The sequence below is a fragment of the Rhopalosiphum padi genome, chromosome 4 (assembly GCF_020882245.1).
Source record: "Rhopalosiphum padi isolate XX-2018 chromosome 4, ASM2088224v1, whole genome shotgun sequence".
NCBI classification, from domain to species: domain Eukaryota; kingdom Metazoa; phylum Arthropoda; class Insecta; order Hemiptera; family Aphididae; genus Rhopalosiphum; species Rhopalosiphum padi.
The window spans coordinates 42,660,869-42,688,791 of record NC_083600.1 but is presented as its reverse complement, the minus strand read 5'-3'; the positions used below and the strand labels follow the sequence as shown (position 1 = coordinate 42,688,791).

The 27,923-nt window shown below is 24.1% G+C and overlaps 1 protein-coding gene across 2 annotated transcripts in view; it reads right to left on the bottom strand.

Annotated features, from left to right (window-relative positions):
* The window catches only part of LOC132929489 (uncharacterized), a 160,191-nt gene that overhangs the window by 66,879 nt on the left and 65,389 nt on the right, over positions 1–27,923 (bottom strand). For both annotated transcript variants that reach the window (XM_060994871.1, XM_060994872.1), the window contains one exon: positions 24,300–24,409. The gene's annotated coding sequence lies outside the window, so the exon portion shown is untranslated. The remainder of the gene's footprint in view (positions 1–24,299; positions 24,410–27,923) is intronic.

Genomic DNA, 27,923 nt, shown 5'->3' with positions numbered 1-27,923 from the left:
AATCATAGGTTATTCATATTATATGCATTTTACGACTAGTTTTAATATCATAAAGATATACTTATTAATTTAACATTCCTGATAAATAAATTGATTTATTTTGCTTTAAATAATATTTTAATTTATTGGATGAATTTAAACAGTTAAAATTAATTATTATAATCAATGCATCATAATATTATGTATTATTTATATTATAATTTTCTAAATATTTAAGTGCATTTAAGACATAGAACGAAAAAAATCTATACGTTTTGTAATATATGTAAATATTTATATGATTAACGCATTGCATAATAATACTATGTATGTATATAATATTTTAATGCCTTGTATGGTTTTAGAAACATATTTTAAAAATTAATATTTCAAAAATACTCTGATAAATACTGTTTTAAAGTATAATTATCCATTTTATGGTGTTATTGTAGGTTAGGATCGTTCTACATTTGATTTTTATACACTATTATGTTATACATTTAATCATTTTCAAATATGCTAATTGATAAAGACAATATTAATTAATATTTCTATAGCGACTGATTTAATTACATATTTTTTAAAAATTCATTGATTTAATTTATTTTGTTATTGTAAACATTTTATTTCAAATATAATTTGTATTGATTTTGAATTAATATAAGAGACAGTTATATTGTATTTGTTTGTGATGAATAATGGCCATATAAAAATCAGTTAATTTTTCTGTACACATATTTTATTTTGAAAGCATCGAAATAAAAATAAACTATAGACCATTTAAAAAAGTGATTATTTTTTTCGCCTTACACGCCTTATTAAATTAATGTTAACGTATTACATTAAAATCTATTAATATTTAATATTATGGTAATTTTATTCTACATAAATAATATTTTAGTTCTAACAATAATGTATTTTTTCACTTACTTCTAGGAAAGCTATATTTTGTATTTAATTTAATTTCGAATACATTATTTTACTTTAAGAAAATACTAAAGTGCATATTATATACCTCCTAGTTTTATTTTTTTTTTGTTATATATATATATAATTTAGAAAATGACAAATATTTCTTAGAAGAGCTATTGACATTTAAGCCTAGTGCAGTGCTCGTTCTCTCTATCTCTTTTTTATATAAGCATTTCATTCTCATTGGTTTATGTCACGAGACATTTTATCTTTCAATGAACGCCGTTTGTATTTTTCCGTGGTTTTCTTTAGAAATATATTTTTGACTAGGAAAAGAAAAATACGTGCCAAACTCTACTCTGTATATATTATTATGACCATTGGTTCCTCGGGGGATTCAGTGCTCGGGAAACGATAAAATATAAGAAGAAAAAAGAAATAAAAAGAAAGACATCCCAAGAATGCAATATAACGTTGGCGATCAATCTATTTCCAGGGCTCGTAATAGCAGGACATCCGAAATTAATGGGAATATTCGATTATTTTCGATTATTGTTAATTAATGCGGGGTTCCTCTTCGTTTTCTGCAGAAGTTCGTCCCTTCCGCATAGCTCAGGGACGGGCATTTAATTGGACTGAAGGGGGTAACCACGACCATTTATCAACCGGCTGCACGACGGCCGTGAATCCCCGGGCCACACTGGTAAGTAGTGTCGTTGAGAAAAACCCTTTTCCAGATTCAAACCACTTCTCTTACTCTGTTTTCAGCAGCCGCATTTTGTTCGGTGTACGATGAATCGCATCGTCGTCGTCGTACTGTTATTTTGAAAGCCCGCGAAGAGATTGATTGATGAGCTCTCCAAAGTAGTGTAGTTACCTGTGTATAGGTCGGACTCGACGTACAATCGATACAGAAACGTAAGATTTGCACAAAAGAAACGGACCTACTTACGGCTCTTAATTTTTCCTTTCGTTTTCTTTCTCGATAGAAAAAAAAGTCTGGAATGAATGTGAACAAAAAAAAAAAAAAAAATGCTAACATAGTATACAGCGTGTGCGAAGTGTTAATATCATAGTATCGTACCTAGTTATTTTTGACTTTTATTTTTTAACATAACTAAATCTTCAAAAGTTTGGACACTGATGATTTGCATGGTATATTATAATTTCTTAGTTTTTTCCACCAATACCTTCATACAGATTATAATTTTAATGCAAAGTTAAGAATTCATTAATACGTTTTTAAAACATTGAGATCGTTTCTAAGTTTTGGAATGAAACACAGTCCAATCGCAACGTTTTCAGATAAATTTTGATAAAAAAAAAATAGGTAAACATTTATTTTAGTTATTATCTTGGCATAAACTAAAGGTGTATACTACAAAAAATAAAACATAAATCTAGAACATATAAGTTAAGTACGATGTTTTTTTTTTTTTTTAACAAGGTTAACAAGGTTTTTGAGATATCATTTGTTTATAGACACATAGTTTGGAGAAAAAATGGAAAATTTACGTTTTCCATTCTAAGGAAAATTCTTTAAATTTAGTTGTTTTTAAATTAAACTTTTAACCAGATATATTTGAACTATAAAAATCTAATTTTAAATCTAGTTACAAATTATGAATTAAATTTAACCATATAATGTAATTTTTAATTTCTATATGTAATTACCAAAATAACAATGTTTTCAGACTATATAATTGTTTAATTTTATGTTTTTAAATATATATGTATTTTGATACGAGTTTTAATTTTATTTATTAATAAATATTGATTCCAGACCAACATAATATAGCATTAGCAAAGAATTATTTTTAAATCATCTGGATTTCACAGTTTAAAAGCTTATAAAAATTTAAGTATGATATTCTTTGATTAAATTAACTCGATTTTTTAATAACATAAATTCGGTTAAATATGTAAAAAGTTAGTGTTTTTTTTATTTAAAATAGTTCACTAATTTATTAATATGATTTTTTTTAATACAAACAGGATATAAATAATTTTAATAAAATAACTTAAATTAAGCCTTTGGGTTAATATTATTATATTAAATGAGACAACAAGTAATTTGTTGAAAAATATATTAAAGTTAATAATTTACCAGTATAAAATTAATAATATATAATATATATTTATTAAGTTTAAAAATGTGAGTTTATTTCTTTGATTGTTATATGAAGTAAAAATAAATCATATTTATTTAAAATTAAGATGAGTACACAACTATCTTGGGTTTTAGTTTTCATGACATTAATAAATATAGCTAAAAAATATTGTGATTATGAAAGTTTCTTTAATAATTTATAAGAAACTTGTAATATTTTAAATAAAATGTATTGCATGTTTAATAAAACGGACTTATATTATTGTCGATGAAATTATTTAAAGAATAAACTTTCCTCCGTGCACTTATTCAGTTTGAGAAACATTTAATGGAATAATTTTTAAAATTTTTCTATTTTAATAATTTCTGGAAAGTTTCTAACCGTTATTTATGTATACTTTGTTTAAATACCTTTATTTATAATATTCATAATCGTGAATTATAACGCACTGGTGCACTGTGATAAATACCGATTTAACATTTTATATTCATAATCAATATATTAAATCATACGGTTAATAATCAAAAAAATATTCTTTGAAATTTTATTTTATAAATATTATTTTATGTATATGTTGTAAATAGGGAACTGAGAAAAGTTTAGTTCTGTTTTGTAATACAAATATGGAGTTAATTATTATTTTAAATATAGCCACATATTTAATATTGATATATATTTTATATTATAATAATTTATTAAAATAATTAAAATAAATTTCAGTGTGCTACATCTTTTTTTTTTTTATAAATATATTTTATTATGAATTGTTTCAAATATAAACGTATTCTATATTATATTATTAAACGTTAAACATTTGAACGCGTTGGTGGAAAACTATTGTTATTAGTAAACTAATATATAAATTAACTATGTTATTAATTAGATAATGACATCAAACAATAAACTTATAAATACATTATTATGAGTGCTTACATAATATTGAATTACAACTAATATAAATATCTAAATTTAAATTAAATTGTATTAAAATTGGGCATATTACGTTCTATTAATTAGTACATTTATGACGAACAGAAAACCATTTAATTTAACGTTAAATTAATTTTATGATAAAGTTTGTCATATTAGTACAAAAAAGATAAATGTTTCAGCATTTCCGAGAATTAATCTAACCTAGTTAAATATTGTAAAATACGCTTTAATATAACATAATGTACTTTTATTGTCGTGGGTTTCAAAAATATCGAAACATTTTAAACAAAATAGGCGTAATCATGACAGTTTTAGAAGATTACAATTTATTGGATGTTGCGAGATGTGTTAAAAAAAATTATGGATAATTCCTAATACTACAGTTATTAAGCAATTTAAATGGCAGAACTTTATTATGTATAATCAGACTATTCAAAGACAAAACAAAAAATGTATCTAGAGGGCAAAGAATGTGTTATGATAGGAATTTTCATAAAGTCATAAAAAAAAATGTTTGATAGAATTAAAAACAAAAATTTCAATAATCAACAATAATATACAAATTAATTTTCCATGCGAAAAATGATCAACAATGGGAAATTATAAGCATTCATTCCAGCATGTTTCCAGTGAACCAGATATAATATCGAATATAATTGAATATTTTTCAAAAGTTTGGCGAAATATCAACAAACGTTTTCTATTGTATTCAATACATCAATCCTGTTTTACATTTACAGTACTTACTCGTTATTTTAATAGTTATATACTTACGGCGATTTGAATCATCGATTTTGAACTTGTTGAAAGTTAACTTTGGTACTTTAATTGTTTAATATTAAGTACAAAACATAATATTATAAAATAGAGCTAATAAAAAAAGATTAGAAGTTATAAATTATGGCCATGTTGTGGAAAGATGAATTTTTGAAAAAGAAGCAGCTACAACTAAAAATACATAAATACATTATGTATAATAATAATTTTTTTTTTAAACTATAATTATATTTTTCTTTTTTTTAAAATATTAAGTGTAGGTAATTAACGAAATTGAATCTATGAATGACAAATATACAATTTTGTTAATATTTTAGTTATAATAAGTACCTTATACTTCAATTTTGTTCTCAGAAATCGTTTAAATTTACATACGCAAAAAAAATATAAACCATTTTTGAAATAAATAATGAATTAATAATTATGTAAATATTTTATTATATTTTGTACCAATATATTTCTATATCATAATTTTATCCTAATTAGTTTGCCGCTGTAAAGTGTTAACATATACATTTTATTGTATTACGTACTTGAAATATTTTTAAATAAAGGCTGAAAATGAGAGAATATAAAAAAAAGGTTGCTATAATTACACAGATACAAGACTTATACAATTGCTGTACAGATGAATTTCATATACTTTTTTCTTTAGCTAAACTTATATATATGTATACAGTATACATTTGTTCGACTAGTTAAATTATTGTAGTATAACAATGGTAGGTGAACATAGTTATAAGATGATTTATTTAGTGTTCTATATAATAATTCAAACAAATCAGCTGCGAGAATAAATTATTTTTCATTCAATTATTAATAACCTTATATACACATAATTAGAAGTGCACCATACACCTTTCATGTATTTGTAGTAATCCCCGAGATTTAATAATGAGAAATTTCCATCCATCATCCAAGTAAACGTTCGTGAAATATGTATAAGTTATTTATAAGACAATAGAAATAACAACCGACTTATGATAAATTATACTTTTTAGAGTTAAACTATTTTTGCTATAATATATCATAATAATTCCTTAGATTGTGATAGGAGACATGAATGTATTGATTTCAAAATGATGTGTGTGTCTTTGTTGTAGAAACAATTTTTTAGCGTCTAAAAAAATGTTTTACAATAGAAAAAATGCTTCGATTTTCAAATCAAATATATTTTCTGATAGATAAGTGCGCACCTAGTTGGTTATTTTATGGAGCTAAAAGTTGAAAATTCTCAGTAAATTCCTCATTAGTTGGGAAAGCAAAAAAAAAAAATAGTAAAAGACGATTATCGTTAGCAGTAAATACTCAACTATTTGTATCAAATGTTCATAATATAAGTATTTTATATACAACGTATGATTTTATCAGAATATTATGTCTTTATTTAGATACGTATGATATTTTGGTTTTCTTTTAATTTTAATATTTGATTAAAGTATTATTAAAAATGTTTAAGGCTCGCGTAAAAACTTGAAAATGATATACAATGTTATTCTTAAATATTTATAATTGAAATTTAAAAAAAAAGTTGAACGTATATTGATAATAATTTTGAGCGTTTCAAACTAAAATTTTTATCAAGATCAAAATTACTTAAAATTTGAAATTATATAAGTTTTAATATAATTTTTACTTAAAACAATTATTGAAAAGTTAAAAGCGAATCTACAAATTAATGGATTATTTGGAAAACGGAACATACCCATAATTTTGACATCTTCAGATTTTTTCAGAAATATGATATTTGTATCAAAATACATTATTTGGTGTGCAAACGAAACATCCACGTGTTCCTATACTATGTTATCTTCATTTCATTTTTTTCAAAAAGGGAACATCTACCGTAAAAGCACAATAACTTTTTTGTTTCTCCTATAAAAATTGAATTTTTGGAGATGTTCCCTTTTCCAAATAACCCATTATACTGTTTCTTTAGCATTTTAAATTTAAATAAAAAAAAAAAATACACATGAAATGAATGGTTTTAGTTTTTTTTTTATGTAATTCAAATTATTAACCATAGAACCTTGAAATATTCTACTCTAACATAAATTACTATTTTTATATTAGATGAAGTTTTCAAAATATTTAGAAAAATTTAATTATTTATAACTTTATAAGCATATGAATTTTTTTTATTTCTTTATTTCTTATTTTTAATTAAAATGTTGTTATACATTTTTAGTCTTAATCAATAAACTTAAAAATGTAATATAAAATCTCATATAAGATGCTTTAACTGCAATTAAAATTATTAAAATTACTTTCACAAACATTTTTTTTTTATAGAAGTTCAAAATAATGCAAAATTAGGTACAAAAAATAACGATCTTAGTTATTTTATTGTAATTCAAAAATATTATTCGTAGGGATTTAAAACTTTTCACCACTACATATATTATTATTTACTACTACACTATGCGATTTTCAGAATATTTAGATTCATTTTAAGCTATTTATACCACAAACCTATTCACGCCGTTTTATAGTAAGTCGGTATTAACTCAAAAGTTAATAAAAGTAGTATATGATATAAATATACATTGTATAATATTAAATATTATAAAAAATATGATGTGTTTGGCAAAAATTATTTTTATCAACCGTATTATCTATAGTAAAATAAATTACTATAATAGTTAATAATTAGCATTATAAATATAAAATATACTCAGTAAAAGTTAAAGGATGATGGTCCATCTCTGGTAAAATTAATGTTTGTTTATCAATTATTTTACACATCCATTACAGTGAAATACTCAATAACCAATATTCTACACCTTCTTTACAATAGAGCTTTAATATATTTGTGTTGTTATTTAACTGAACTACTAAAAAATATCTAAGGTAACTACATATTAATAAAACGTGTTATTAATTTAAATTATTAACATAGATGTTTGTATACACCTGAAAATGCACAACAGTTTTTGGTTATTGCTTATTTCTAATATTACATTTTTCCGGTCTGTGTTTTATTCACTTGTATATTATATTTACTATTATAATAGCATTATTAACAACAATTTATAATTTAGAGCGAAACACCCTTGTCTCGTCCCAGCAAGGTCTGTGGTATCAGGTTACCGATAAAGCAAATCCTAACTGAATTCTAAAAGTTCCATAAGCATCAACTCAGTGTCAAAGTTCCCAAATAACTTGACTAAACTCAGATAAAAACAATTTAATTATTAAGTTTATAAAATCAAATGTTAAATTATATAATACAATTCCTGTTCAAATAATATAAAAATCATTCCACTGTTTTAATTTTTTAATTTTTAGTTGTTGAGTATATTTTCCGTAACATGTTTAGCTTTAAATTACAGTAATAATATGGTAGTACAATGTGTAATGTAACTAATGGACATTTCAAAGAAAGTTGTTAATAGAGATCAAAGATTAATAAAAAAATATTATCCACAACATTCTCAGTTTATTTGTTTTAGTTATTTATGTATTGTGTAAATCAAAACGTATTTATATTAACTTAAAAAAACCATTAAATCAACCATTCATATATATACTTATTACTGGAAAATATGAGTTTAAATTATCGACAATTATGTATGAATATAATATGTATATTTTTTAAGTAAGTAATATAATACATATCCAAATTTAATCGTAATAGAATGGGTCGATTAAATATGATCTCGTTACACACATACACGTCAAAAACGTAGCGAAATATAATTATTATATTGTCGTATAGACTAAAGGACTAAAGAGTAAACTAACAATGTAAGATAAAATATTTTTTTTCAACAAGAAACAGTAAGAAAAACTTATCAAAACGAAATTAATATGCACTACAAAAAAAAAATATTTGTAATCGAAATTATAATTTTTATTATCATTGGCGTCTACGTTTTTATTTCTCACGGTATCAAATCGACTTTTGAAAACTGTTCAATCACATTTATAAAGTGATTGGAGAAATGCATACAATTCTTGGATACTATTGTTTCTCTTCGATTAACAAGACTACGCTGCGTTCAAATCGTATAACCTATAATGTTTGACAATGTCTACAGAGAATAATACGTTTTCATGAAAATTGTATTTGTTACGTCGCAGCTTTCATTATTATCGTCCTAATTCGTTTTAAATGTAAAATCCGTGACTCTATACATGTATAGATGCATTTTAAAAGTTGTTATTTATATTTTATTCAACAACAAACTTTAAAACTCACATTGCATTTCGAGCACAAATCGTTATCATCGCACGCTTTTTTTTTCGTGGTTTGCAAAAATATGTGTCCATGTATATGCGTTTATATATATATATGTGTGTGTGTGTGTGTGTGTGTGTGTATAAATATATTATTACATACCTCGTGGTTGTCACAACCAAATTAATGTTTTCGTATTCATTTACACGGGTCAACGATGAGTTTTATGAGGGAAGAGGCCATAAGTTGTCCAGGACGGATGGCAGATGTAATTCATTAAGAAGATGGATGGCCACAGGAGATGGTGGAAATCGTGATAGGCCCTGTATATACACATGCAAGGCGAAATTAAACAGCTGCCTTGTTTTCGCCATCAAATCTGCCAGTCACCGTGTTGAGAGGCAATTTTTTTAAGCCATTTCTGTTGTTTATACAATATTTTTTCCCTCCAAAACGGGTTTCACATTATAAACATCCTAAAACCGAGACCGGACAATTTATCATGGGCAGATCATGATGGCTGGAGAAGGGTAATAGTATAGCGCGAGTTGTTCTCGCGTCTCGTTTGTAACGGTTAATAGCCTAAAAAGGCGTAGTTTTTCGCTTTTCAAATAATTGCCCATTGTACTTTTATGTCGGACCTTGCTTTTATGTCGGATTTTTAAAAACCTTTGCGGCAATTATTATACGACCTTTTTTTGTTTTTATTTTTTATACAGGAGGACGATCGCGCCGCAAGCTTGCGCGCATGTATGATTTTTTTTTTTTTTTGTTTAATGTTCTTCGTACATGAAATTATGCGAAGCTGTATTTAAGTACAGTCATTAACAATACGTGCATATTGTAAATGACGTATACGTAGAGACAAACGTAAACAACACTAATTTTTCTTTATTAAATAGGTACGTTTCTTTTTACACGAACATTTAAACAACATAAACTTTCAAAGACAATATTATATACATATATTATATTCAGTTTGAATTATTATATTCCCTTAATTTCTTAGTTCAAAAACGTTTATTTCGATGACACGTTGTTATTATTTAAAATATGACAGACCATATAACAAGTCCATTGTCCGTTGTAACGGGGTCGAAGGAACCTTGTTACGATATTAGTTATCCTGGCAAGGTTTTCTATTCCTTGTGGATGAGTTTTCCGTAGCTGGGGGTTAGAGCACTGTGTATGAGGTGGTTATCGATAATAAGACAAGTTCGGTTCCTATATCTGTAATGATGATATATCTAAAATATTCTATACAGTTTGGTAGATGGCTGCTAATAATTGTACTGCCGATTTCGCTCGCGTTGATGGCCAATGTCGAACTGGTGCCGTGTGTCATTTTAATATATTAAATAATAATTTGGACGTGTAAAAAGTGTTAAGTGTACTATACTCCTCTTCTATTTTTTTTTTTTTTTTTAAATTGATACGTATAGTATAGGCAGTTACTGGCTTTAAATGAAAATATAGGATATTTTAATTTAATACGAATATTTAGATATATATTATTTTTTTTGTTTTAAATAGGTAATTTTATTTTTTTAAATTTCAGGATTTTTGTTTTTATTCTTTTCAAATATGGTACTAAAATACAATACCTGTCGATATAATCCATTTAAATCCATTTTTTGTATATTAAATAACTAATTTTAATATGATTATCTGTTACGGCGTATAGGTAATAAATCAAATTTGCAGCCACTAAACTGAAAACGCATAATTATCAAAAAACTGATGAAAATAATTTATTAAAATGTATTTAAATTATGATTTAATTTTAAACTGCCTCCGAATGATTATTTTTTCTAACAGCCTTGTGAAACATAAATTATTACTTATTTAAATTATATTTACTGATTTAAAGCGCACAATTTAAGTATAGATATAGAAAAAAAAATGTTTGAGTAACGATGTTATCAGTTATCACTATGCAATGTAATGTTATATATTATATCTTAATATCTTTAGATCAAATATATTCATGTAAGCTTAATAGTCTCCAGTACTAGTATATACTATTATATTAACTGAAAGTAAATTTCAAGATTGCATTTAAAAAATAATGTATTCTGAATGTTCTTACATACCATTCTAAAGATAAAATATAATGTATGCACCATTTTACATGTATACATAATTTTATTTTACATTTTTTGATTCTTAAATGACAATTTTGATCATGATGCATTTTTCTTTTTATTTGTGATTCTTAATATATTTTATGTTAAAAATAAAAAAAAAAAATTACCATAGTTTATTTTCTCAGTCCTGAACAATATTTTAAAAATAAAATAATTTGAAAAATCAAGTTCACTATGATTCAATCATATTTCATGCTACATTTTTGAAATTGAATACGACTCGTGACATTATCTACATCCTTATACATATATATATATTTCTTTTAAAATAATCTTAAGTTAATTTCGATTTAGTATATTATTGAAAAACGGCAACAATAGACTATAAATAGAATATTAAAATATGGATTTGAGATTATTACTTTTATTTTTCTTCTCGGTAAAATATCCGTCATAATAATATTAAATTTATTTAATATATTATATTACCAGGAAAGGCTCTTATTGTTACTAAACTATTGCAAAACTGTTGAATGTTTATCCCGTTCGGACAAAAAATGTTTAAGTACGGTCGATTGTTTATGTCATTATACATGGTGTGAATGCTTTTTCTTTTTCTTCACGCTCGTACACTTAATGTTGACATCCGTTTTCTCGGATTCAACTATACGGGCTTATCCATCAACCGAGCAACTTTACTCTTTTTCACAGCCGCATTTCTGCCTGTAGGTCTACACGTTCTACACGTTTTGCACTACGATTTCCATAATCCCATATACGTAGTATTTTTAACTGTCAACGTCATACAATATTTAAAGCGAACACATCGCGAGTGCCACTATTTCATCGGACATTTTTGACGACACGTGTGTGGATTGGTGACTACGCGAATACCACGCACGACTACGATGCTAACCGTTCGATGTCAAAACCTTGCCATCGTTAGGGTCTAAATTGACACGCACCTGAGCCAATCATAAGACACTGAGAGGCATCAAATAATAAACGATCTGTTCAGACAGCACGTCTGCAAAGTGGTACGTGCTGTAGAAAATTAAAAAGTTATAGGCATATGCGAGTATAGGTGATTTTTGTGAGATGGCATACGAGACATTTCAAAGAAAATTGAATACCGTACGTTTTGCATATGATACCGATTTGTTAGATTGGCCAACAATCAATAATATATATTGTATAAAATACATACAAACATAGCACAGCACATTAAAAAAATTAATAATAATTATTATTATTATTGACATGTTAAAGAACGATACTTTTATGTTTGCAGACGTTTGTAAATGCAAGTTTCTTTGATCATCAAAACATACAACAAAAACTTTTATACCGACAACAAACATACAGTTATAAGTACTTATTCATTTTTAAAATTGAAAATTAATATATGACCAGTTTTGTTTATATGATACGAGAATGGCATATTAATACTAAAATTTGTTTTAATCAAAATGATATGGAAAATTTTTAATTAGCAATGTTTCTTTGTTTTGATACTTGTGTAAACATTATCAAATAACATTATGAGAATGAAAATTGTGGCTTACTCGAAAAAAATACAATCTGAATTTCTATTGTTCTCATGATAATATTATACTGTGAAAATAGATGATTTTTAATACATTTTTGGAAAATACTTTTATGTTGTTCAAATATGTCACATCAGTTCTTATCAAGTATGGAAATCAAAGTTATCTAGATTTTATTCAGCTGTCGTTTCGATTCATCCTTTACATAAAACTCACATCGTTTCAACTAAGTCTTAATGTAATCCGTACATCGATTCATTTCAAAACTTAATATATATAGAAATAAAAACCGAAATAATATATGTTATTTTTTTTAAAACATAAATTAAAAATGTAATTATATCATTCAATGAAATTCAAGTTGTTTTCATTATAATGTTGTTTTATAAAAAAGAAAAACACAAATTATAACGAAGATAAGTCTCTTAGGAAATATGAATATATCATAATATATATAACTAATATTATATAATATATATATATATTTAACAATAGGTACAATAATTGACAACAATTCTCTAGTATAATATTGTTTTGAGCTATTTATAATATTATATAGGTACAAAAAAATTATGATATAATAAAAAAATAGTAACAATTAAAAACTCAATAGAACACAGTTTGTATATATTATATGTTTAAGTTATTAAATTTAATAAATTAATACTTTAATAGTTTTATTGAATAAAAAAAAGTCACAACTTTATAATCACTTATTGTTTTCAATAACTACTAAATTAATAAAATGTAATATTGATCAAGAAGATTATAAGTAGGTACTGTATTTGAACGAAATACAATTTTGATTAATAATTACCATATGTATTGTCGAGCAATAAATTCGGAAGTTTACATAATATTATTTCATCAATGATGAGAAAACGACTGAAATTTAAAAAAAAATATATAGATAATTAGATAATGGTTTAATCGAAATAAATAAAAATAATATTCAAGCAAAAGAAATAGACAGAGCATAATGATGTAATTTTGGACGACTTCTGCATGCAATTAAAATAAAGATTAAAGTGAAGATCTTGAGTTGAAATGCATTAAAAACAATGTTATTCAGAGATCACGGATTAAAAATAAATATTAAAAATAACTACAAAGTTAATTAGTTACTCTTTAATAATAATAAACATAACTGGTGATGAGTACTTATGCAGTACACGATAATCGCTAATGTGTGTTTGTAATCCAATATGAACTAAGCACAGGCGTATTGTACCAGAAGTTATAAAAATAAAAATAAAACATCTTAAATAATATGATTCATATAATTTGAATGCATGTATATAGAATATTATAATAAATGTATATTGTTATATTTTAATTGTAATTAAAAACGTTTCGTATAATTATTGTGGTTCGTTATACATTTCATTTCATTTGAAAACGTTTTACAAGTAGGTTTCTTTAAAATGTTTAATCTGTCATTTAAATTTTTACTGAAACCTGGTTAGATGGTTTTTTATATGATTTTACATCACATATTTGCTAGATATAAAAACAAAAATAACTAATAAGACCATGGTAGCATGTTATATTAAATATATGGAAACCAATATTCAAATGCCAATACTATAATATCCTTGTGTATTTTATTTAAAAGCAATTTCATCGATGAAAAAACCAGACCTATCCATTTGTTTATGCTTACAAAGTAAGTTGGCTTTATATAGTACCTACTGTTTTTCTGGTCTAGACATTTTATTATTAGTAACATGTACATACGTATGAAAATACAGATGGTGAATTGAGTAACTCTTAAAGCCAATAAAGAGTTCACTTTAAATTGGATACATGGGAATAACAACAACGGTAGGACCCAAAGTCATGACAAATGTGTTATCCCAAAATTGTAAAGAAAAAAAAGTGTTATTAATAATAAAAACCTGGCTCACCTCTAAAGGGCCCATAGAGGTTGTTTTTTGATAAAAATAAAAATAAAAAAAACATACTATTTATAGAGAATAACACTTAGTAGACACTGTTGTGAATGTTTGTATGTACACGTCTACACCGTTATTTAATATCGTTCAATGGAACTTATAGCTGTCTAATAAATTTTCATTTTCATCAGAGCTCGTTCTTTTTATCATTTTATTTTTGTTGTGGGAATGAGAGGGTTTCATTAGTTTTTATTAAACAGATATTTAACTACAGTAATATAGGGCTTATGTTTTAATAATTTACTATTAAGTGTTATATAGTTTCATTAAATTAACAACTAGTATATATTTACTTTTTAATGAGTTTATTATTATTATTATTATTATTATTTGTACCAAAATAAAATTAAACATATAATAATCATACAATTTTTGATTAATTTCTTTTTATAGCTTCATATGGATGAAATATAATAATAATTAGAAATGTGAGTGTATTAATTTATAAAAATTACAAATACATTTAAAAAATGACATTTAATTATTATTCTATAATTATATAATATAAGACATGTGTAAGTTAAACCACTCATTAAATCACTCATTAAAAAATCCTCAGTGCGTAATTTTTTTATTTATTGTTTCATTAGCTGTTATTGAATGCGTTTTTGTTTTCCAAAAACCTAAAGGACAAATAGAGCTATAGAACCATCACAATTAGTTTAGTATTATCAATAATTTTGATATATGACAAATTATAGTGTAACTGGTATTATCCGATTATATTAAATTAGTTTCATTTGTTATAAATAAAGCTTATTTGTCGATCACTAACACATTTAAGGCTGTGCAAAGTTTCAACATGCATCTAAGGATCTATGTACTACCAAGTGTTTGGCCCAATGCACCAATATATAAATATTTGGCGTTCTATGAAACAAAATGTACTTTTCACTTTAATTCTTCAGTAAAATTTAGCTTGTATATTTAGTGTTTCGCCAGAGAATAAAATAAAGCCGACCTATAGCAGAAAACTTATTTTATCCAGATTTTAACCCGATATTCAAGATGAAGGATTTTCATTTTTACATTTTCTTTATCTCATATTCCTGGGTTTAACAGATTGGATCGTATTTCCGGTTAGTTAAGCCCAGAAGTTATGATAATATATATATATTTACGTAATCAACAGGATACTTTACAACATGTAATTATCAATTATTTAACCACGATGTATTAATAATTAATAAAACGAATCGAAATAATATAATATGTATTGTATTCATTTAAGTTTTTTTTTTAAAATTATTATCTTAATACCTAATTGAAATTATTGCGAGTTTAATCAATTAATACATACGACATTCTATTAAAAATAGATAAAATTCATATATCAAAAACGGGCCAATCTTCTACTTAATTTTTTGGGTGAATATTCCATTGCTTGGATCTATCAATTTTTTTTTCATACATAGATATTTTATTTAATATTGTATTAAGTGAAAAATATTATATAACTATTGAGGCTTTCACTATATTACGTTTAAAATAATCACAATATATTATTCTTCGATTATTTTTAACCACTTTGGACTGGTATTTGAAACGAAATTAGTGATATTATTTTTTTAAATATTTGTTATAGTTGCAGATAGTAGACAAAAAAACTTAAAAAACTCTTAAATTATTAAATTCCTACGTCATCGTAAGGAAGGGGAAACATATAATAATAATAAAACACACGGACATTGCCATTATCCTTTCGATTTGTCCTCTCTAAGTGTTCCTTTCAATCTATGTCCTGTTGGAGACATATTCGATTGGAAAATACACAATACATAAATATTATACATGCGCATACGCACATACATACATGATATATTTTGCAACCGCAGTTTATTTGGTCGTATAAGAAACCTATGGTCCATTTTCGTTTGATTAATGTAATCGTATTTTGTCATGTGTATTTTGGCCAAATGCTGTATATTAATGGAATACATTATTCATGTCCTGACCCTACGCCTCTTTGACCATTGTGTACGAAGGATTTTTCTTATTTTCCAAAATCACCTCTAGCAAACAACGTCTGGAATCGTCAAAATCGAAAGTTCACCTCCCCGGTCTTTACTGCTAATATGTTTGCATATTCTGACATTGCGTAGTACGTGCACGCTGCAGAATTTATATTATATTTCGCATTCATAAATATATGTTGCTAAAAAATTACAATACATTTTTCTAAATTGATATTAGCCATCGTGTTGTTATTGTAAATAATATAAAAGTACGTAAAATCAATGAATAAGCCGAAGTTTTGGATACACAGTTAATGACAAATGCCAATTGATCTATGAAATTGAGTAGAATCTAATTTTAAACTTAAGTCAAAATCTTATATTATAGATCGTTTTGTATTTATTCATATTATTCCGTGTATATATGAATAAATCGATCTATTACTTATAATTTTTAAAAACTTTCTTCAAATCTCGACTCCGTGAAATATACCTATTGAAATGTCTCTTTACAACAAACAACTATAATATTGGTTATCATTTAAAAACTGAAATAAATATAATATACACAAATGTTTTAAAATAGCATCTTGTAGGTTATTTTTGATTAATTAAATAATTATTTATCGTTTATTAAATTTGACAGAATTATAATGGTGTTTTAATATTGATTTATAGTAAAAGTTGGTAAAATATATTTTATTATGAAATTGAAAAACAAATAATAAGTCCAAATCAATCAATAAAACTTATGATTTATATTAAATAAAAGTTTATTGAAGAAAAAACAAGTTAAAATATTATAAAAAATAATAGCAGTTTTTGCTACTTAACAGTTAATAACACAATTTAAATATACAATAATTTATTAATAGCCATAAAAACATTAATTTCTAATGGCTATAATAATTGAAAAAAAATAATTAAGAAACAGACGACTTTAATTGCGTTCTTCTTTGGTTATTTATTTTGCTTAATTCATAAAATCACAAAATACATAGTGTGATTTGCATAGAATTTTATTGCCAACACAAGGTGTATGTATTGAGGATTATCTTTATAATCTATTTATATTTTGTTTTCTAAGCACTTATAACCGTCACATTAGATATACATAAAACTATATTGAATAATTGTAAAAATTCATATCGTATATTATAAAAGAAAATCATACTTATTAGTACTTAGTAAGTATTTATTACGTGCAATGTTTTTTTCTTAAAAGCTTGTAAACAAAATAGTTTAAAATTTATACCACATTATTTGAACAACAGTAATTATTGTTTAATTTCAGTTTATTTAAAAATTTAAAGCCAACGGAATAATAACTCGTATAAATATTTTATATTTAAGTTGTCAGTTGTATGAGCGAAAGTTTTTATCGAATAATTTAAATTATTTATTTATATATCTATATATGTATATTATATAAAAAAGGCAAATAAATACTTAATGAAGTAATTGTGTTATTTAAACAGTTATTACAATTATTATTGTACCTATTACTTATGTTTATTTATATTTATATACATAAATCATTCGTTATGGAAGGCATACGAAAGGAAAATAATCGCATAATATATAACATAATAATAATATATATTATATAATGTACATACCAAGTACTTACCTATTTTTTGAGTTGTATACAAGTACAACGTGAATAATATATCTTACTCTTATTAATCTAATAAAAGCCCAATATATAAAAGTACATTTATTTTATGGTAGTTTTTAATCGTATTATCGTTCATCAAATATACATGTTGTTGAATTTATTCGTATAAACATTAAATTTCAATTTGCTTTATTCTTATACAATTTGATTCTAAGAACAACACGTGTTATTGTTGTATTATCCACAAAGTTAAATTTTCATAAAGTATAATTTACATATTTTATGTGGCATAGCTATTTGGTGTGTATTTACAGAGTCAATCTTGTCATAATAATATAAATAATAAATACTTTTCAATATTGAGGTTGAAGAAATAGCTGTGGATTTTTCATTTAATACAATAATAGATGAAATCGTAAATGTAAATTCCATTTTTAAAATATACCTAACTATAAAAAAAATATTCAGAACTACAATGTTAATTATTGCTGTAGCAATACACACTATTTCTTTTATGCATTTATAATTTTTATTAATGGATATGAATATGCATAGCTTTATGATTTAGTAACAAAAACACATAACATAAAATACCACCGGTATCGATAAAAATGAATGAATATTTAATTGGTTATTAATATTTTGATTTTAAATTTTGAAAATAATAAAATATAATTGAAAAGTCATAAACTCATAAGTAACATGCGATTTTAGTAAAAAAACTAGAATATACTATTTCAACGTGTATTTAAAATTAACTTGGTATATACATTACACTTTTACATGTAAGTTTTATAGTGTGAGTTATAAAGTTTTTCTATGAAAAGAAAACAGAAAAAATATTGTTACATAATTTTAAATCAAATGTTTTAAAATTATATTTTTATGTAATAAATTTTTACCCCACGCAAATCGAATATGATTTAAATTTACACTTACGAAAATAGATTTTTTTTTTATTTAAAATACAATTTTAAAAAAAATAAAGAAAATGATACATTTTCATAAATATATTACCGTGGAATGTTTTTTAACCAAATGATCTAAGGATGAGAAGACATTAAGCCATAACAGTCTGAATTCATTGCTCAGTAGATCGTTTAGGTCACCAAAAGCATTTTAAATACAACATGAATCCCATAACAATGTAAAGCTACGTAATTTATTTTTTTGTGTGCAAAGAACCAAGTAGTGGTTAATGACTTGGTGGTTTGAAATGTTTGTGTTAAACGAAAGAATAATAATTGGTACTTCAGCATTTAAACAAATATACTTTTTTACTTTAATACGCTGAACAACATAATTGTTTTTTTCAAGACAAATTTTTGAATTTTTCTAGTAATACTGTTCTTTAAATATAATTTCGTGATAATAATGAGAGAAAAAAATAATTACCAGGTATCATAAATTCATATTAAGAGATTTATTAAAATATGTTTTAGATAAATGACATTTTTTAGTATAGATCATTTAAACAGAAGTACGTCATAACAATACAGTATATTCCTAAACATAATAATAGAAAATTATTTATGAATAAACTATTAAATTCCTAAAAAAATAGATAAATTGCATGATGTTTATAATACATTTCTGGTATAAAGTACTTAATCAAATAATTATCATTTGACCTAGTTCATAAAAATTTTAACTCTGTAATAGTTTTTACAATTTATTAATTTTTCATTACTTAAGACAGAAAATATAAATTATTTAAGTTGTAAATTTAGTAAATTAATAATAAATGGATAATTAATTTTAAGCTGAATAATTAAAATTGAGTATTGCATTAAAATAAAAAAAATAATATGCTCAACAATATACTGAATAATATACTGAATGATTTAATTATGTCATTAAAACTATGTTAGTATTTTAGTAATGTATTGGTGTTAACGAAAATAAATTGTTACAATTTTCAAAATTTGAAATACTTATAGAAGTGATTTTCAATGAGTTCGACCTAAAGCAACCTAAAAACTATAATCTCAACCATGTTTTTTTTTAATTAGGTTATCATTTATTATGTTTAAACACAATTTTTATTCTCTCTTAAAACGGAAAAGTACACTTCATATTTATTTTTTTATTAAAATACTAAGTAGGTATTTGAGCGACGTATCGAGGCTTCTCTATTCATTATATGTACTATGCCTGGGACAAGTAAATGTTAAAACGCAATACGGAGCTTTATTTTTAATCACTTGAATATCAGTACTTGCAGTGAAATACATTTATTATATGTCATTTATTTTTACATTATTATGAAAATAATATACATATTTACGTATTATTATTATTCGTTATATATTATGCTTTACAATAAACACACACACTACGGGATTGACCAATACAAAACATACACAATTTTTCGACACAACCAAATCATTACATAATATATTAAAATTACACACAACAGGCAGTTCGATACTAACCATCGACACGAGCGACCTCACCTATAATAACACGCTTATTAATACTAATAATTTTAGTTTTTTTAATTTCAATATATCGATATAAGATTGACAATCAAGTAAAAATAAAATATCTTATTGTTTTAATCATATCGTACACACACATTGTACTAACGAAAAATCTCTATTTATTAACCTACCTAGATCATAGATGATTTTTTGGGAAATAATATTCAACAATTCCTATAAATTACTTCGATATTAATTATTATTATAAAGAGATCACATTAATAGGAAAAAAAATGGATTATTCACGTATTGGAGCTTATAAATAAATTATTATCGGATATTTGAAAATGTTTTTAGATGATTAAGTAGCTATATTGCCTATACATTACTCCGTGTCACATATTCTAAGAAATTTAAACAATCATCAGGTATGAGAATATCAGTCTTATTTTAAATTGATTTAGGATAGAAATATTATATATTTATAAATTTGAAAAGATGATAAAAATTGCATTCATAATCGAATCTATAGTTTATAAAATATGTTTCATAAATTTAATGTCCATGTTGAATTGTTGATTTTTTTTATTTATATTAAAATACTATTTTTCATTTCAATTGTTATGGATACGATAAAGCAACTAAAACTAATAAACGTGTTTTTTTTCACATAATTTAACACATTTTTATTTTAATCTAACGATAAAACAAATATATTTTTATTGCAGATTTAAACGTATAATATTGACGTTATTTTTTTCTATACAATTGCGGCGAACACGAGTTATTGCATATTATTCTTATAACTTTTATTATAAATATAGTTTATAGACTGTTGTGTTATTATTAAATAATAAAAAAATAACTGATAAAAAAATTATTTCGGATATATATATTTTAAGCCGACTGGTCTTGCCTGTCAATAATATATTAGAGAATCAATTTGTAATCAACATATTTATAGTACCTTAAAGTATCAACAGACATCGCTAATATTTTATAATTCATGACTCTTTATCTATGACTGCTATACATTATTCCTAGTGAAAGCATCTAAAAGTTTGTTATACTTAAAAAATATTAAAAACTATCTTTCAGATTGAACCGGGGCAAGGTAAATCATCCGTTATTTGAGTTTATATTTCCTTGCTCATGTTCGTATGTATGTGTAGGCACACCGGAAGTGCGTAGGTGTGAATAACAGTAAACTATTAGCCTATTGTAATTTTCCAACGGCAGAGTAAAATATTTCAAAACAACGCCTAAACGTCACTGGCAGATTTTTCGGGAGGATTATTTGTTTGAAGATGCGAATTGTTTAATGGTTAAACAATAATTTGAATATTTTCTATTTAGGAATTTCTTATAAAAATAATGACTAAATGAGTTGTGGGAGATTTTTTAACTCAAGTATATTTTAGTACTTCGGTGATAAATGATACTACAGTATCAAAAATATATCTCGACATTATGTTGGGAATTTACCGTAATATTTTACTGGTGAGTTCCATTTATAGTTTATACATATAATTTATGCAATATTGTCTAATTATTTTATAACCACTGACATTTTATTTCATTGATATATTTCTTGAATTTTAAATGAAACAAAATGTATGAATATTATAATTATTATAATTAAAATGATGATATTTTTCACATCAGTGAGTTGTGAAATTTAACTTCTGCGCCTTTACTATAATGAAACATTTCTATTCGATATTACTTTTAATGGGATGTTTAAAAATATGAACATACTTATTACGAGTATAAAAGCTGAAAATTGAGAAATGTCTTGGACTCTATTATACATGACTACGAACAACAATAATAATAAAAAATGAACATTTCGGAAGTATATTATACAGTATTATTGTATTAACATTGATTTTAGAAATAAATAATGTGCCGAAACTCTATTATGATAGTATTATTATGACACTGGTTTTGGTGACCAGTTGGTGTAACGACCAGAATAATATGGCCCCATCATTTTACCCTTTATTTCAATAGACAATGCTAAAATACAATGTTAATACGACCATAACATATATTAACCAGACGAATAATACAATCTATATTATTTTAAAATCCCTGTAATATGATGGCTCGGTGTGCACACATAAATGATGTAACGGCTGTATACGTTTAGTAGTTTAATTAATTCGAAAACAAAAGGTAACGGTTTAGTATTATGGTTTAAACCGAACTTATACTTTTGTTGTAATCTTCAGTAATTAAAATCAGGTTTTGGCTGACGTAACATGCCAAGTATTTTGTCATTTTTATCAATGGCGCTTTAGATAATAACTTATTCTGACGACCATTTGTAAATGCATATTACGAGTATTTGTACCATATGATTATATCGTTATTTAATACGGAATAATATAATAATTTGTAAATGGAACCAAAAATTTGTTTCAAAAATAAATTGTTAGATAATACGAATTAAAATATAATATCAAAATGAGATAACAGAATTATACAGATGTAAATATAATAATAATTAACTATGCTGTCATCAAACACATAAAGTGTTTTTTTTTTACGACGGATTTCTCAATAATTTCTATAATGTTATATGCATAGATAATTTATGAATAAAATGTGGTAACATATTAAATTGAACATAAGACTATTAAATTAATAATTCATTAAATATAGTGACCGAAATTAATAAATAAAATTTGCAGAGCAATCTTTCTGATACTTTTTAAACTTTTGCCAACCATATAATAGATTTTCATTATATTTTAGTATTTTACTAAATCTAAAAAATAATGGTTTTGATATATTCATCAAACTATGATTTAAAAAAATTAAATATAAAAATTTACAAACATTTAGGTATGTACTAAATATATTTGTTTATTTACAGTAAGACTAATTTTTATAAATTATAATACTAGATAATGTTATTTGAGTATCAGCATTTATTTGTTGGAATATAATTTTTTGATTAAATTTATTCCTAAAATTAAACATCTTCGATCGCTAAAACATCTTTCTATTATTCTAAATTTTTATTTTCAAGTCGGTCGATTGTTGACAATGGATGAAAGTTAAAAATTTTTCCTTAGTTTATTGTCTTAACACCTTGAGTTGTTTTAAATCAGATCGCATAAACAAATAAAACGAAAAAACAAATAATAACTCTATAAAGTTTGAGTATATATACGTTGGGCACTTTTTAATCATAATGCAAAGAGTTTTATAAACATAAATAAATAACTAAAAGCTAGTCTGTTTCAAATAATAGATTTGATAAAAATGTTTTACATTTTTCATTTAAATTTTTAACTTTTCTTCTAAAATATAGTTAATATTTATATTAAGTGTATTACTTAATAATATACGTGCGACATATTATCTAAACAATTGTCTAGTCTATTGATAAATATTTTTATACCAAAAAAGTTTATTATGATTCATTTATTGATATCAATATTAATAACTATACGTACCTACATTATTATTTAAATTTATTCACAGAATAAAGAAGGTTATTATGTATTCATATTTTTTATTTAATCATCAGATGAATACTTATACTACTATTATATGGATTTTCATTATTTTAATGTAACAGTTATTATTATTTTTATTAGTTTAATATAATATCAAATTAAATTTTAAACAGCAATCTCGTTTTGGGTAGTTATTGAAACCATACGCTTATTTAAATAACTACAACTCCCCTCCCCCCACCAAAAAAAAAAATACAACCAAGACTTCTATGTACTCAAACTATAATTTTTTATTAATCATAAAGTATTTACTGTGTAATCAAACGTGTTAAAAATATGAATTTTTACTTGCCTTCTCTTGCTATTCATCTATATAGACCGCTGTACACAATTATTGAGTGCGGTTATATTATTGTACTAACTACGCTTTGTGTTTTGTACGTGAATGGCCTAGATATAACCCTGGAATTCAAATAAAACATTTTTATTAAAAAAATCAATACAATGTACCTTAAACCTATTTAATTTAAATCAACAAGTTTTTATCAACATGATTTTGAACTTCACTTATTCCAAAATTATCTATTTCAATCGAATTAGTTCATAATTTATATTCTTGTATGCGCATTTAAATTTACCCGATAAAAGTATTGAACAGGTCTAATACACTAAACTAAACGTATATAGCAAAATAATGTTCATTTATTTATTTTATGATAGACGTGTACAACACTATTCTCACTTTGTACGTTTAAAGTAAGTTAATCATATACCATTTATTAGATCAGATCAATCAAAAACTTAAAAAATTGTGAACATTTAACATAAATGCAGTGAGTATAATATGTATATTTATTTTTTATTAAATTTAATATTATATTCAATGAAAATAATACATAAATGGGATTCAATAAGCGTTATTATTTTTAATTTAACATTAGATTTTTTGATATTTTAACTTAAAAATTAGATATATTTTACAAAAATTCAAGCCACTATATTTAATACACGCACCTGATGTATTACAATATTTTAGTTCTTATGGGTTTTGAATACACACAAGTTAATAATTAAATTAGCAGCATTTTAACGCCAATATAAAACATAATAATATAATGGTTACCTAGTGGATTTTATTACAAAGTGCTGCACCTGATCTTCTCGAAAAATGTACACAAGATAAATGTAAATTTATTATAATATCTTGTTTATTTAATATAATTAAAAAACTATAAATTGCCTTAATTTTAAAAATAAATTACATTATCAGATGTTATTAGTTTATAAAAGTAAATAATAATTGTATGAATAATATTTTATTTTAATCAGTTTAAATGGTACTAATTAGAATTTATTTAAATATAGATATTATGATTAATTAAATTATACTGATAACTAATTATACAACTGTATGAATTCAATACAATTAAAAATATATACCTATATAAAAAAAAAACCAATCATCTAAAATTGAATTTAATATTCTAATATTTAATTGGTGTTAATTATATTAAAAAAAATATATATAATACATTGATTTAATTATGTTGAATATGGTATCATTTAAAACACTTGATAAACATGATTTTGATATTTGCGTGATTAAGTTTTAAGTTGCATCTCAGTTTTCAAATTTCAAATTATCATAACGGTCAAATGAATAATACCTCATATTTTTATTATTATTATATTATTATTAACATAAATTAGGTATTTGTTCTAATTTTCTTACTAGGTACTTAAACTATTTTTATGCAAAAATAACGCTTGACGATTTCGTAAGTGTAATATTTCTTAACAAAACAATAATTTCGAAAACATAACATTTTTTAAAGAAAAATTGTTCATAAATTGTTCTAGATTATATAGAAAATATTATTATTAATATATTATTTCATTTTGATATAAGTCATAGTTTTTATAAATTAACTGTTTCTAGTTCATTAAATTTTGTTTTTTCTTCATCAAAGTACATACATCGCTTTGCTAAGTATTTAAAATATATTACACACATAAATTAGCATATTGTATAATATACGTATTTAATAAAACATATTTGTAGGTTGTTTTCTCATATATAATTTTACAAACCAACATAACATGAGATAAACATTAAATACAAAATTCTCGTTTAAACTAAAAAAACTTGATCGATATATCATTTAATTTAACATTTTCAATGAATAAATATAACCGTAAATTGAATTAAAAAGCCATAATTGTCGTTAAATTCCACATGTATTATAAACATTTCGATACTTGAAATCATATTGGATATGATATAAGTATAATTTACATAAAGTATTAAATTAACGATTCATAATTTAATTTGAAGCAGTAACTGAATGTGCCTTATCTGCTTTTTTTCAGGGCATTGGATGTATTATGGCTTCGTAAATAACTGTAATGGAATTTATAGTTCTTCGTGTGTGTTTTTTTTTATTTTCAGTTAAAAATAAGTCTATTCCTGGATAACAACTGGAGTCAATCACCAATAAGCCACATAAAGAGACAAGTTCGTTTGTGTTTTTGCGCAATATTTTTGGACTCCTATTACATGTTATTTATGAAATTTATTTCATTTTCCAAGTATCAATAAAAATCTCGAAATAATCTTTTATTGTTATATATTATATATATTGTTATTCAGAAGTAGTCGGACACTGCGAAATTGGGTCCAAAAACAATATAAAGACGTCCGGCTGCCATATGACGAACTCTTATCGGAAGACTCGGAAAACTCCCACGATCACAATAAATTAGTTTGACATATTATATTTTTAATTTTTATATTTATATTTGTAAGCTATTTATTTAATGTCAATTTTATTTAAAATCAATTCTGTTATTACTACAAAACACATAAAAATGGTTATGATATTTATATAATGTAAACAATTTATCATACATTTAATAACATAAAAATATTATATTTAAAATAATAAATGAAAATAAAATATAATATTTTTATTTAACTTGTGTGTTATATTGTTCTACATACTATTAGCTTTAGATTAAAAGTACCATTTAATAATAATTTGTGTACCGATGTAAAATAATGTTAAGTTTGTATTATATTGTAAGATTGTAAATAGAAATACCGGGAAATTTTGCGGATTATCAAATTAAAATAATTGCAAAGATATTCAAGAGAAATTTTTAAAAATTATGTGGATTTATCATTATTAAATCATGTATGCTATAATATTATATAAGTGTATTTTGTGTAAATATCAATTCCATACTTTTATAAAAATCTATATATTGTATAATATCTGTGAACTAGGGCATTATTAAGTTGAATTGTATGATTATACATTTATACATATTATAATTCTAATTTATAATAATATAATGATGTCGTAACTTGAATTGTTTTTCAAAACGTCTTTTTTTCGTTATTTTGATTAATGTACGTCACGTAATATTTGTCAAGAGAGATTCAATTTTGTAGCTTACACAGCGAATGATATTGATCTCTATAAAATGCCGTTTATAAAATTATATACAAATATTACAATGTTAATATTCCTTACCACAATCCCACTGTGGTGTAATATAAATAATTTAACATAGCTAATAAAAATCTATACGCGTTTACCGAATACCTACGACGTCGAGTCACAAAAGAGCGGAAAAATAAAAACTTTTTTTTTTCAGTGAAACGGGTATGAATCGTTTGCGTTCCAATTGTAGGCATTCCGCAAAGGAGTCGTGAGATAATAATTATTACCGTGTATATTATTTTATAGGTCTGCGCGGTGTTCCAAGTGCGTGTTTCGTATTTTGTAAAGTAATAATGGCAACGGTAATTTTATGCGGTTCGGAGTGAAAAGGTGTGTAATGTTTCTTCTATATTCTTGACGAACCGTAACCATTATAGTGGTCAAATTAAATAATATTAAATCAAGTAGAAGAACGTGAAAATCAAAAGTTAGCAAAAATTATTATTTCTCTTGCATAAAATAATATTAAT